Genomic DNA, 13,000 nt, shown 5'->3' with positions numbered 1-13,000 from the left:
CATATACATCCAATAATTTGGAGTTCAACATCATCTTAATCATCTTGTATAGACTCATGCAACTTAGTTAAATAACAATAGCAGCATAATCAGATCACAACAACTTTATACTTCATCATATCAATTCATTTCATCAACATCTTGATCATTCAATAATATTTCAAGTAATGCAATTAATCATTAAATCACATTATAATCAGCTTAACAGTTCATAGCAGCTTCACAGATCTCAGTTAACATCTTAAACAGGTCACATTACTACCTAAGGGTCCAACCCTAATCAATTTATGCGAAACAGATCACAACATACTAACTTGCATTCAGTTCTGGAAGTGCTCGCCATGGCGAGTACAAGCCAGAATTCCAACTTAAGTTGTTCTAAGCTACACCAGGTTCAATCTCGTTCTAAATCATCATCTAATCTTTAATAAACATCTTAAGGCACTCAAAAGCATCTAAGGTTCAACTCAAAAGTCAAAATTACAGAATTCAACATGCTCTCTGGTCATGCTCGCTATGGCGAGTAAGGTTGCTCGTTGTGGCGAGCTACGACTTGTAACTCGCGAGGCGAAGGGAAATGGCTCGCGTGGCGAGCGATGAACTTCATCACTCGCGAGGCGAGGATCATCGTTCGCGAGGGCGAGCGATGAATGTAGGCTCGGGGAAAATGCAGTTTTCTACGAAAATTCATCTAATCTCTTGGTTCTAAGCCTAATTTCAATTCCAGAATTCATCCTAATCATAATCTAAGATCAAAGGACAGTTTCTACATCAATCTAATCAATTTTCAACGTTTAATCATCAATTCTAAGAATTTGACCTAATTTTCGATTTCTCCAATTCAATCCTAATTCTTGCTAATTACAACCGGATGGATCACATGATTAATAGAATTGTAGAGTTAGTCTCACCCTTACCTTGTATGAAGAAATCGCAGCTCTCTATGGTGATTCTCCCTTCTATGGCTTTTTCTCCCTTTTCTCCAAAAACAGTTGTATGTACTAATTTTTCTAAGACTAGGTTTTCTCTTTTTATATTGCCTCCTAAAATCTTATCTTATCTCACTTTCTCCCCCAAAATTCTCTAAAATCTCAAAACAACCCTTAACTAAATATTTTATTTTATTTTCAAATCTTATTTTATTAAACAATAAAATAAGTCTCATAACCTCATAAAAATCATCAAAACACATAACTCATCTAAAATCATCCAAATCATCTAAATCATCATAAATCATCAAAATTCACACATATATTATATAAATATAATATAATTCGTTTAGACTCAATTAAATAATTAATTAAATAAAAGTGGGCGTTACATTTATGATTTTAAGAAAAGAAGTGTGACATTCCATTTATGTGAATTACTCTGATTAATTAAATGAAATTTTTATGTTGGGAAAACGGGGTGTTACAATTGGTATCAGAGCAGGTCGGTCTGTCCGACCAAGTAGATGAGTCGCGTAGTGTCGTATGACAGTTGTAATACTGTCATTATGTTGTCCTGATTTTTGTTCGTTGTGTTTCCTGATAAATGGTTATGTTATTATGTGATCATATTTGATTGATTAACTTTAATGTGGTTTGTATGTTTTGTTTGAAGGTTCTATTTGGCTATATAAAGTTTAAGGTATTTTGAATTCATTTTCTTGTGTGCTTTGAATTTCGAGGACGAAATTCTTTTAAGGGGGGTAGAGTTGTAACGCCCTCTTTGAATTATTTGATTTATTTGATTGTTTTAATAGGTTTAGAATATAATTATATGATTATCTGAATTATTAAGTGGCTTATTTTAGTGTTTAATAGAATAAGATTTGAAAATAGAATAAATATTGAGATAGGGGCTGTTTTGTGAAATTAGAGAGTTTTGTGGAATTAAAGGAAATAAGATAAAATAGATGGGAAGTGATAAATAGGAGAAACTAGGTTTAGAATTATTTTCACGTACAACCAGTTTTGGAGAAAGGGGAGAACAGGAGGAGAGAAGAACCAAGAGAGAGCTGCTGATCGATTTTCTTAAGGTAAGGGTGGGACTAGCATTCAATCTTCTTAAGCCTATGATTCTGATAATTAGATTTAACATGTTGGAGGTTTAGTTTTGAGAATTGGAGAATTAGGTTAAAAGTGAGGAATTGATGATTAGATGATGAAAAAGTGTTAGATTGATGTAGAAATTGTGTATAGACCTTAGACAATCCATAATATGATATCTTGAATCAATGTTAAGCTTACAACCATGCCTTTAGGTGAATTTTCGTGAAAACTGCAATTCTGCCCGAGCCAACATTCATCGCTCGCCTACCGAGTGATGATCCTCGCCATAGCGAGCGATGATCTTCATCGCTCGCCTTGCGAGCAAGTTTCATTCGCCTCACGAGTTGCATGTTGCAGCTCGCCATAGCGAATAGTTCACTCGCCATAGCGAGTGTGACTAGTGAGTCCACCTGATTTTGAGAACTAAGTCCTTAAGTTGAACTTTAGATGATTTTTGAGTGCCTGAATATGTATAATAATGATTAGGCAAGTTTTTAGATTGAGATGGAACATGAGGAAGTTAAAAATGGGATTTTTTGGTTAAAAATGTCAAGTTCCCGAGAGCACCCATTTCTTGTTCGCCAAGGCGAGCAGCGTACTCGCCAAGGCGAATAGTCAATTTTCTGAACTCGCCATAGTGAGTAATGTCCCTCGCCTCGCGAGCAAGTTTCATTCGCCTCGCGAGTTGCATGCTGCAGCTCGCCATAGCGAGCCGTTCACTCGCCATAGCGAGTGTGACTAGTGAGTCAACCTGATTTTGAGAACTAAATCCTTAAGTTGAACTTTAGATGATTTTTAAGTGACATAATATGTATAATAATGATTAGGCAAGTTTTTAGATTGAGATGGAACATGGGGAAGTTAAAAATGGGATTTTTGGGTGAAAAATGTCAAGTTCCCGAGAGCACCCATTTCTTGTTCGCCAAGGCGAGCAGCGTACTCGCCAAGGCGAATAGTCAATTTTCTGAACTCGCCATAGCGAGTAATGTCCCTCGCCTCGCGAGCTCCTGTAAGACAGAATACCTTGTTTAGGGTTTTGCGATCTTTGTCGCACGAGATGTTATGAGTTGATCCTTGGGGTAGGAATGGAGGTTGAATATAATATTACTGATGATCTGTGAAGCTGTTATCATATGATTTAATGTTGTTAATAATGTGATATAAATGTATATGCATTACATGAATTATATATGATGTTGGAGATGTTATTGATTTGCTTTGATATTGTTATATCATGAACTGTTTTATGTATTGCCTATGTTGCTGTTGTTGGTTATGTGAAATATTTATATGCCTTATGTGGAAAATGTATGATGTTTAAGTTGTTAAATGCATTTGATGAATTATATGCTTGATATTATTGTTTGTGAAATCTCACCCCTTCTGCTTGGAAATGTTGCTCTTCGTATGAGTAACTTGCAGGTGATCGAGTTTAAGTTGTTGTTAGATTGCTGTCGTGAGTGGATTATCTCTCACGTGTGTCTTTAGGTGCTCTGATACGTAACATGATGGGAACTTTGTTGCATGCTTTTCTATTCCTTACGTATTGCTTATGAATTTACATGATTAAGTTGTTAATTTGATTTTTATGAGATGTTTTGATGAGGCCTTCGTGCGAAGACTATTTTAGATGTTTGAATAAATTCCGCTGTGAAGTATTAAATATTATGTTATTGAATTTTGAAGGATAATTAGTTAATTATTCCGTTTATGATTTTAAGAAAAGAAGTGTGACGTTCCGTTTATGTGAATTAACGGGGTGTTACATTAAGCAAGCTCCTAGAGCTTGGTATGACAGACTTAGCACATTTTTAATTGAAAATGGATTTTCAAGATGAAAAATTGATACCACACTTTTGGTGCAACTAAAGAAAAAATGTGTGAAGAGTTTTCCAATCTTATGCAAAATGAATTTGGGATGACCATGATGGGTGAACTTGATTTTTTTCTTGGTTTACAAATCAAACAACATCCAAATGGAATTTTCATAAGTCAAGAAAAGTATGTCCAAGACATTCTTAAGAAATATAAAATGAATGAGGAAAAAATCATGGTCACCCCTCTGCATCCATCTTCATGTTTAGATAAGGATGAGAGTGGAAATTCTATTTCTGAAAAAGAATATAGAGGCATGATAGGTTCATTATTATATTTGATTGCTAGCAGACCTGACATAGTGTTTGCAGTAGGTTTATGTGCTAGATTTCAAACTTGTGCAAAAGAATCCCATTTAACTGCAGTTAAAAGGATTCTTAGATATCTAGTAGGTACTACTGATCTTGGCCTTTGGTATAGAAAAGGTTCTAGTTTTGATCTTGTAGCTTATTGTGATGCTGATTATGCAGGAGACAAAATTGAGAGGAAGAGTATAAGTGGTTCCTGTCAATTCTTGGGACAAGCATTGATTGGATGGTCTTGCAGAAAGCAAAACACCATTGCACTCTCCACAACTGAAGTTGAGTATGTATATGCAGCAAGCTGTTGCTCTCACATTTTGTGGATCATAAATCAGTTGGAAGATTATTCACTAAGGTACACAAACATTCCTATTATGTGTGATAATACTAGTGCTATTAATCTTTCTAAAAATTCAATACAACATTCTAGGTCTAAACATATTGAAATTAAGCATCATTTCATAAGAGACCATGTTCAGAAAAAGGATATTGTATTAAGCTTTGTTGATACTGAAAATCAACTAGCTGACATTTTTACAAAACCCCTTGTAGAGGATAGATTCAATTTTCTTAAAGAAAAATTGCAAATCATAAAAAATTCCAATAAAGATTGATCACTGATCACTATGGGCCTTAGACTAAACCCCCTGATGTTATCTGATCCAAATCAGATATATTCACATCAATCAGAATGTTCCTTCCTTCAGAATGTTCATCAAAATGTTCATGACGTCAGAATGTTCATTAGAACATTCATCTGGTCAGTCTGTTCTTAAAGGTCAAAATGTTTAGCCTTTGGATTTTGGGTCAGAAAATCACATACGCAGGATTTAGTGTGTTTATTATCCAGAAATCTCCTCAAAATATCAAGCGTTAAATGCTTGATTAAGGTTTGTTATGTTTAAGCTATATCCATTAGACAAAAGCTTAAAAATCATTTCAACCACTCTCCTTCAATCTTGTCAAATGGCTAGTTCTTTCTCTCTCCCACAACTTTTCAGTTTTTCATCTTTCCCAATAAAACTGCCAACATCTTTCTTTACTCTTCTAACTGCACACGCTAGTCTATACCTATTAATATTATTAGGCAATACTTTTCATTTGGTGTAGCCTATTTCCTATTCCAAAAATACCCTTCACTTTCTTTAATGTTTAAAAAGTAACCGCATATAATTTAGTAATTTATGTCTTCACCAACCACTTAGAAGAAAGGGTAACTGATTCCTTCACAAAAACAACACAATTGACAACCACACATACAAAGAATAGAGGAGATTGCAAAGGTTGGTTTACACATAACTGAAAAGGTTGGTTTCTTTTAAGCAATTTCATGATAGAGATTTCCATATGATTGGCAACAGCATAAAAAAAATTCAATTTTTTACAGGAAAAAGTTTTGGTATGCAAGAAATAGAAGACAAGGTAGACTGCAAAAGGAGAACAAAATTGTCAAGACACTATACAGAGTGAAACCACACTATTAAATTTCAAAGTATGTATCTTTACAATTCCATTTCCCCATCATTGAACGTTAATTGAATTAATATTAAAGATGGAAAAAGCATGGTGCATTGAATACTAGGAATTCATGGCCTTATTATGCTTTATGAGAACAAGGGGAAATTTGTAGAACAATCAAGAAGAAGAATGAGATTACAAACAACCACAATTAAAAGCTTATGAAAAGGAAGAGAAATGAATACTTGCATACACGTATTCCTTTTTTTGTTGAAGAGAAAGGAAGAGATTACAAACAACCACAATAAGGAAATTTGAAATCCCTCTGCCCAAAGTTATCGATGGTTGGCAATTTTGTTTTTTGTTTCCTTCAATTTACCATTAGTCCATTACCATATTTAATTTATAACACTTGCATACATGTATTCCTTTTTTTGTTGACAAAATGTATTCCTTCTTTTGTTATAAAAAAAGAAAGGTTTAATTACTTTTTTGGTCCCTTAACTTATTTTTTGGTTTCGTTTTGGTCCCTTAACTATTAAAAGTTTCGTTTTGGTCCCTTAACTTACTTTTTGGTTTCGTTTTGGTCCCTTAACTATTAAAAGTTTCGTTTTGGTCCCTTAACTTATTTTTTGATTTCGTTTTGGTCCCTTAACTCTTCCTCCGTCAACCACTGTGGTCCTTTATGTTAGGATGAATGTATTAGAGTTAAGGACCAAAACAAAATCAAAAAATAAGTTAAGTGACCAAAACGAAACCAAAAAATAAGTTAAGGGACCAAAACGAAACTTTTAATAGTTAAGGGACCAAAACAAAACCAAAAAGTAAGTTAAGGGACCAAAACGAAACCAAAAAATAAGTTAAGGGACCAAAAGAGTAATTAAGCCACTTCTTATAGCAGAGCGAATTACAAACAATTTTTCCTATTTATTTATACTTCTTGGTTAATATAAATTCAGTTATAATGGAAAATGCTTTGCATTCAGAGGAAACTGCTTACATATAGGAGGTTACGAAATTTTTATCTGTATTCTCTCTCAGTTTCTTATTAATCGAAAGAGAAATGGTACAACTGATGGTGCTACGGATACTTCCTTCTGTTTTTCTTCTTCTTTAGTGTTGATGTTGTTTGTAATTGTTGTGATGTTATTCAGGTTGAGCAAGCAAAGACGGTTCACTAATGTTCCCATGACTCAATTTCTCAATAAATTCAAAGAGAGTGCATGTAGGATGTACGTGTTTCTAATTCCACTCTTTATGATCATCATTTGTTTCATTTTTCTCACAATATTCCATGATTTTTTTTTCTTCTCAACTATCTTTGTTGTTGTTCTATCTTTTTTTTTTTGTTACACTTTATTGTTTTTCTCTAAAGCTATGGTTATGGGTGCAGAGAGTCAACAAAGATATATAACATGAAGGGGAGTTTGAAATTGTAGATCTCTAGAAGGAAGCACTTCATAACTTCCAGAACCATTCCCTCAAGAAAGAAAATAAACTTCCAGAACCAAATTTACTTCTTCGATAATTAAGTTCTATTTTTCATGAATTTGTTTTTCTTCTGATTGGTCGTTTGCAATATTCTATTTTCTATTGAATTGGAAGAGGGAAAGCAAGAAAGAATAAACTACCACCTATAGCGCGCAAGTGGTGGAGAAATGAAAGATGTCATTTTTCATAGCTGATTTGTGAATGGAAGATTAGGACATCACAGCGGTGATGCAATATCGCAAAAGATTAGGACATATAATGCATGATTATGCTTTAGTTATCAAGCATGTATTGATCATAATTAGCTATGTCGACATTGATCTCCCATAGGAGACCTGTATTGGATATAGTAGAAAAAATTAGTCCAAACTTTTCTTCAGTTTTGTAATTTTATTTGGTAGAACAATTATATGATATCTCTTTATTTATGGAATATCTACTACTCAAAAGTAACATTTTATTTTTGTAACCTAACACTGAAATGTTTAGATACATGTGTTAGTGTAATAAAAAGGTTAATAGTGTTTTTCACCCCTGTAATATATGTCATTTTCGGTTTTCGCCCCTAAAAAAATTTCGGTTTGATTTGCACCCTCGTAAAATTTGTATTTTTCGGAAAACACCCCTAATAGGCCATTTTTAGAATTTTTTTTCAAGAAATTTTTGTTTTTGAATGGCCTATTAAGGGTGTTTTCCGAAAAATAAAAATTTTACGAGGGTGTAAATCAAACCGAAAATTTTATAGGGGCGAAAACCGAAAATGACATATATTACAAGGGTGAAAAACACTATTAACCCTAAAAAAAACAGACACATCAAATAGTGTATGCATATCTTAGTGTAATACCAGAACAAAAAGTAGCGGGAATATGGGAAACAAAAGGTTTCTATGCTTCAGGTTTTTATTTCCTATATCATAACCGTGACTTCTTAAATACATTATATTTGTGCATGACATACTATAAATAAATTTATACAAATTAAGAAACTTAATCAAGTATATACATACGCAGCAGAAAAAGAACATACGGGAGTGCCTGTCTGAACGGAACGAACCAATCACAAACCAAAAGAAATTTTTTGTAATTAATCATTGATATATAAATATAATTTTGTAAAAACAAAAATTAGAAATTAGATAATTCAATTTCAATTTGTGCTTTGTAATTTCGTTGGGGTGCATCCTATTGAGAGAAATAGAGATGAAGAAGGGGAAAAGGGAGGAAGAAGATGGAACAACTTGATGTATCCTATTTTCCTCCACCATTAATTAAAGTGTTTAAGGTAAATGCAATTATATAGGCTATTGTTTCTTATTTTTATCTTTTTCTGTTTGATCTATTAATGATTCATTTCTTATTTTTATGGTCTGCCAAATCTCACCTGTTAATTCTGTGTATGGATGGTGATCCGCACACCAACAAAAACATGAAGAAAGAAGTTTAGGAAATTTGAAAGGCCTTTTCCTCATCATTGTACTGCCACAAACTAAGGCTATTCTATTAGAAAGGGGCATAAAAGCCTAAACAATCACTTCAAGAAGCCTATGCAGAAAGTTATGCTTCGTTGGCAATTTTCTTTTAAATTTCCTTCAATTTACCTTTACTACATTTACTTTAAACAATTGCATACACGTATTCCCTATTTTTGTTTTAAAAATCATATTCCTTCTTTGTTGTGTTAATTGTTGTTCCACAGAGGAAGCCACTTCTTCTCACGGAACAAATTACATGCAATAATATTTCTTGATGATTGAAGAACTGTTTTTGTATTCTATTTCCTATTTACTCTTCTTGGTTAATACAAATTCAGATATAATGGGAAATGTTCCGCATTGATAGATAAGCTCCTCATATATAGGATGGTTGCCAAATTTTTCTCCATATTATCTCTCGTCTCTTTCTAATTCTTTTATGTTGTTGTTTGCATGTGATTTGAGTCCTTATTCCATAATTGTCGCAAAGGGTGAAATGGTGAAGAGGAAAGGAAGATGGTTACATATTAGTAAATATGGTTTTAAGATGCTTGAAGTTTTCAAGTATGTTTGATGTTCAATAAATATCTAACTTCCTTTAACATAAAAGGTGGTTACATATCAGTAATTGGGAAATGTATAAGAATATTTACTTAGATAATATTTTATTTGATTTCTCCAAATTTGGTAAGTTAGCATCACTTTTGCAACATGGTAACTTTGTACATCTACTCCTTTCAATTTTACATTACAACTGTTACATTAATTTACGTTGGAGAAACAACCTTAAAGAGTGAAAATTGGTGTCAATGTGGAGTAACTGCCATTAGCTAAGATACACAGAGAGGTTTCCTAATAGTTTTAAATGTATGCTACAAGAATTCAATTATACCCAGGGTTTTTTCTTTTTCTTTTTTTTTTCGTTGTGTTTTTGTTTTAATCTGCTTATTTTGTTCTAAATAATATTTCAGAAACACAATAACTCAGAGCGATATATAGATACCAGAGGGAATATTGTTTCTTAAGGAATGGCCTGAAATAGAGTAATAACAAAAATATGAAGAAATACATAATATCAACGGAGCATCACAACAATGTTTTTGTAATGGAAAATCTAAGATTGTGATATTTGATATAGGCAGCAGGACTATGAAAGCCACATAGAGTCGGTGTTAGAACGTTGGTCTTTCTCTTGTGAGGAAGAGAAATGAGAAAAGGGGATGGTTTGTCGTCCTTGGCCACCGGCGAAAAGTATCAATGTGCATCAAGGTTCTACCATTAATCAAGAAGAAAGTGTTCAAAATGATTTTCTATTTCATACTATGATCAAGTATAATCTTCAGCGCCATCAACTTTTTGTTTTTTTGTTTGAATTTTGTGGTTGCTTTGTTTTATGTGCACTGAAATGGGAATTTTAGAACAAACAGAAATTAAAAAGAAAAAAAAAAGGAGAACAAGAAAGCTCAAAATGTAAGCATACATGTTATGAAATACACTTTGATGAAGTGATTATGCAACAGACTCTATTCTAAGATTCTGAAATGCTAAGTGCTAAAGAGATTAATTTTGCATTTGGAATCACAATGAAAAGTTTTCGATAAAGGCTTGATATTATAATTTCCCTACGTTTCATTTATATTTATACTTTATTGTGTGCATCGAGGATAGTATGAAGTGTGATTAGTGAGAAATATGTCAACTATCTCATGAATAAAACTGTTTGTATTAATTAATAAATAATAATTAATCCTCTCTTATTCTCTTACTATCTATCTATATCTCTTTATTTATAAAATAGCTATTACTCAAAAGTAACATTTTCTTTTTCAACCTATCACTTTTAATTTAGATACATGTGTTTGCGCAGTAGAAAATGCGGACAGACGAACATTGTATTTTTCTAATTGATTATTGGATTGGTTATTTTGTTTTCACATTTGTGAGTGTTATTATGTGATTCATCTATTGTTTTTCAAAACCAAACACGAATAAAAAAAAAATGAGAATAGTATTACCTACATTAGCGCAGTAGAAAAAGCGGACAGATGGGCACGGGAATGCCCGTCTAGACGCTAGTACTTCTAATGTTGAAAAGAATTAAAATTTTTGACTACTTCCAAACCTAGGCCAGCCAAGCACAAACAATACACATTATACACTGATGAATATGCATAGTAACCATATACCCATATTGCTTCCATATATATTTCAAAGTACTTGAAAATGTTATAAATTCTAAATACAATGATAAAGTATCCAGAAGTAATGTGATATCAGTGCGACATGACGAGGATATCCAATTTCTTGCCAAGGTTTGGAAAATTTGGGCTCCGTCCAAAGAAATTATCTTCTCTTAGAAATTACTCCAAGAGAGTGTTCCTATCTATCTTTGAAAAAGTACTGTTATTTTTTTTTTATCTCAGTGGTGCAATGCGTGTGTTTTGTGGGGATCCAGACAACTTTGATAGCTATCTATTTCTCAGTTGTGTCTTCGATTATCAAGTTTCGTATAATGTTTGTAGGTGGTTAGGTTGGAAGTTGGTTAGGCGGTGAATGGATGGGGATCAGAAGTACTCCTCGCTACCGGAATACTCCTTTTCAAATTCCTTCATTTGAGCGTAAATTCCTCCTTTGCTATATTTCTTAGGTCATCTCTAGATTGATAATGTAAGCTGTGACAACAAAATTGCACACTTTTAACTGCATGGATGTGTACAATGATGAGTATAGTAACCTTTGCAATGTATAAAAGAAGAAAAAATGCAAAAACTTACTCGTTTTCGCAATGTCATATTTCAAAGAAATCAGTTGCTTCATTTTGAGATGGAGAAACATCATTGTTATATTCTCATACATTTAAAAAATTAGTGTGTGCCCTAATATTTATGACCGACATCGAAATTTTACTGTAATATTCTTAGTCCTTTTCAATTATTATTCATCATCCAAAACACTGAAAATGGCAAATGAATCATTCAGTTAAATCTTATCTGTTAAATTACTCAGTCTCAGAGGGAATGTAACTACATTATTCATGTTCCCTTTCGGAGGTTGTGTTGTCGGTCACTCTGCATCAAATAGAACATGTCAACTGTGTCCTTCCATCAATTTGAGTGTATAAATCAATTCTGGAATCAAAAGTTGCAAGTTAGAATCAATTCTACTTGAAAGCAACCAAACATGTCAAAATCAGTCTTGACTCCTCCAAAACTAGAACCAAGTGTCTATGCTATAAGATAACTACCCTTGTTTTTTAAGCTTATTATTATTTTCATAAGTTCTCTAAGATAACTTCTGAAAGTCACTTATCACTTATAGCATATATAAAAAACAGTTTAAATTTATTTTATCCTTTGCTATAAAAGTACCTTATGTAACCTTATACATAAGCGCCAAATCAGATTTTTCACTTCTGGGAGGGTTTTAAGCTTCCAAATTCCATCCCAATATCCCGGTTTCTGAAGGTGGGAAAAATCTACTAACTCAGTGACACATAAACGGTACGCACAGAATAACGCCCGTTCTTCTCAGCCTTCCAGATAAAAGTATCCAATTGAGCCTGCTCAAATAAAGGGGTGTTAAGAATTTTAGAAGCTAAATCCTCACTGAAAACTTGTCGGACAACAGGTTCGTTCCACCGTTTGAAATAAGGATCCATAAGACTATTTATCGAAGCATGATTCACAAAATTAGCTCCTGTTATAGTTTCCCCATTTAGCAGCCACGACTCATTTAAAATTGGGATATGGTCTCCATGCCCAATAATCCATCACGCTCCTCCACAAACTATGAAACGAGCCCGGAGGATGCTACGCCACACATAACTCGGATTATGCCCAATAGTAGCCGTAAGATAGGAATTGTTCGGGAAATAACGCGCCTTAAAAATAAGAGACACAAGGGAATCCGGTTCCGTCTGAAACCTCTAGCCTTGCTTTCCCAACATTGATAAATTGAACGCCGAGATATCCTTAAAGCTGATGCTTCCTTGAGTTTTGTGCATCGACAACTTTTCCCAGCTTAGCCAATTGATGTCACGGTGGGAACTACGATCGTGACCCCATCAAAAAGAATTCATCATTTTTACGATGGAATTAATTAAATTAGATGGCAGCTGGAATATACTCATAACGTATGATGGAATAGCTTGCAAGACGGACTTTATCATGACCTCGCGCCCTGCCTTCGACAAACATTTGCTACTTCACGAATTAATTTTTTGCCACACCCTGTCTTTAATGTTAGCAAATGTTGCATTTCGATCCCAACCAATCATTGAAAGCAAGCCTAAATACTTTTATGTCCCAAGAAACGCACGTACACCCAAAATATGCGTAATAGCATTCTTTAGATTTTCCGCGACA

Source organism: Medicago truncatula, chromosome 6, assembly GCF_003473485.1.
Source record: "Medicago truncatula cultivar Jemalong A17 chromosome 6, MtrunA17r5.0-ANR, whole genome shotgun sequence".
NCBI lineage: Eukaryota > Viridiplantae > Streptophyta > Magnoliopsida > Fabales > Fabaceae > Medicago > Medicago truncatula.
Note: the sequence above shows the minus strand (reverse complement) of the source record.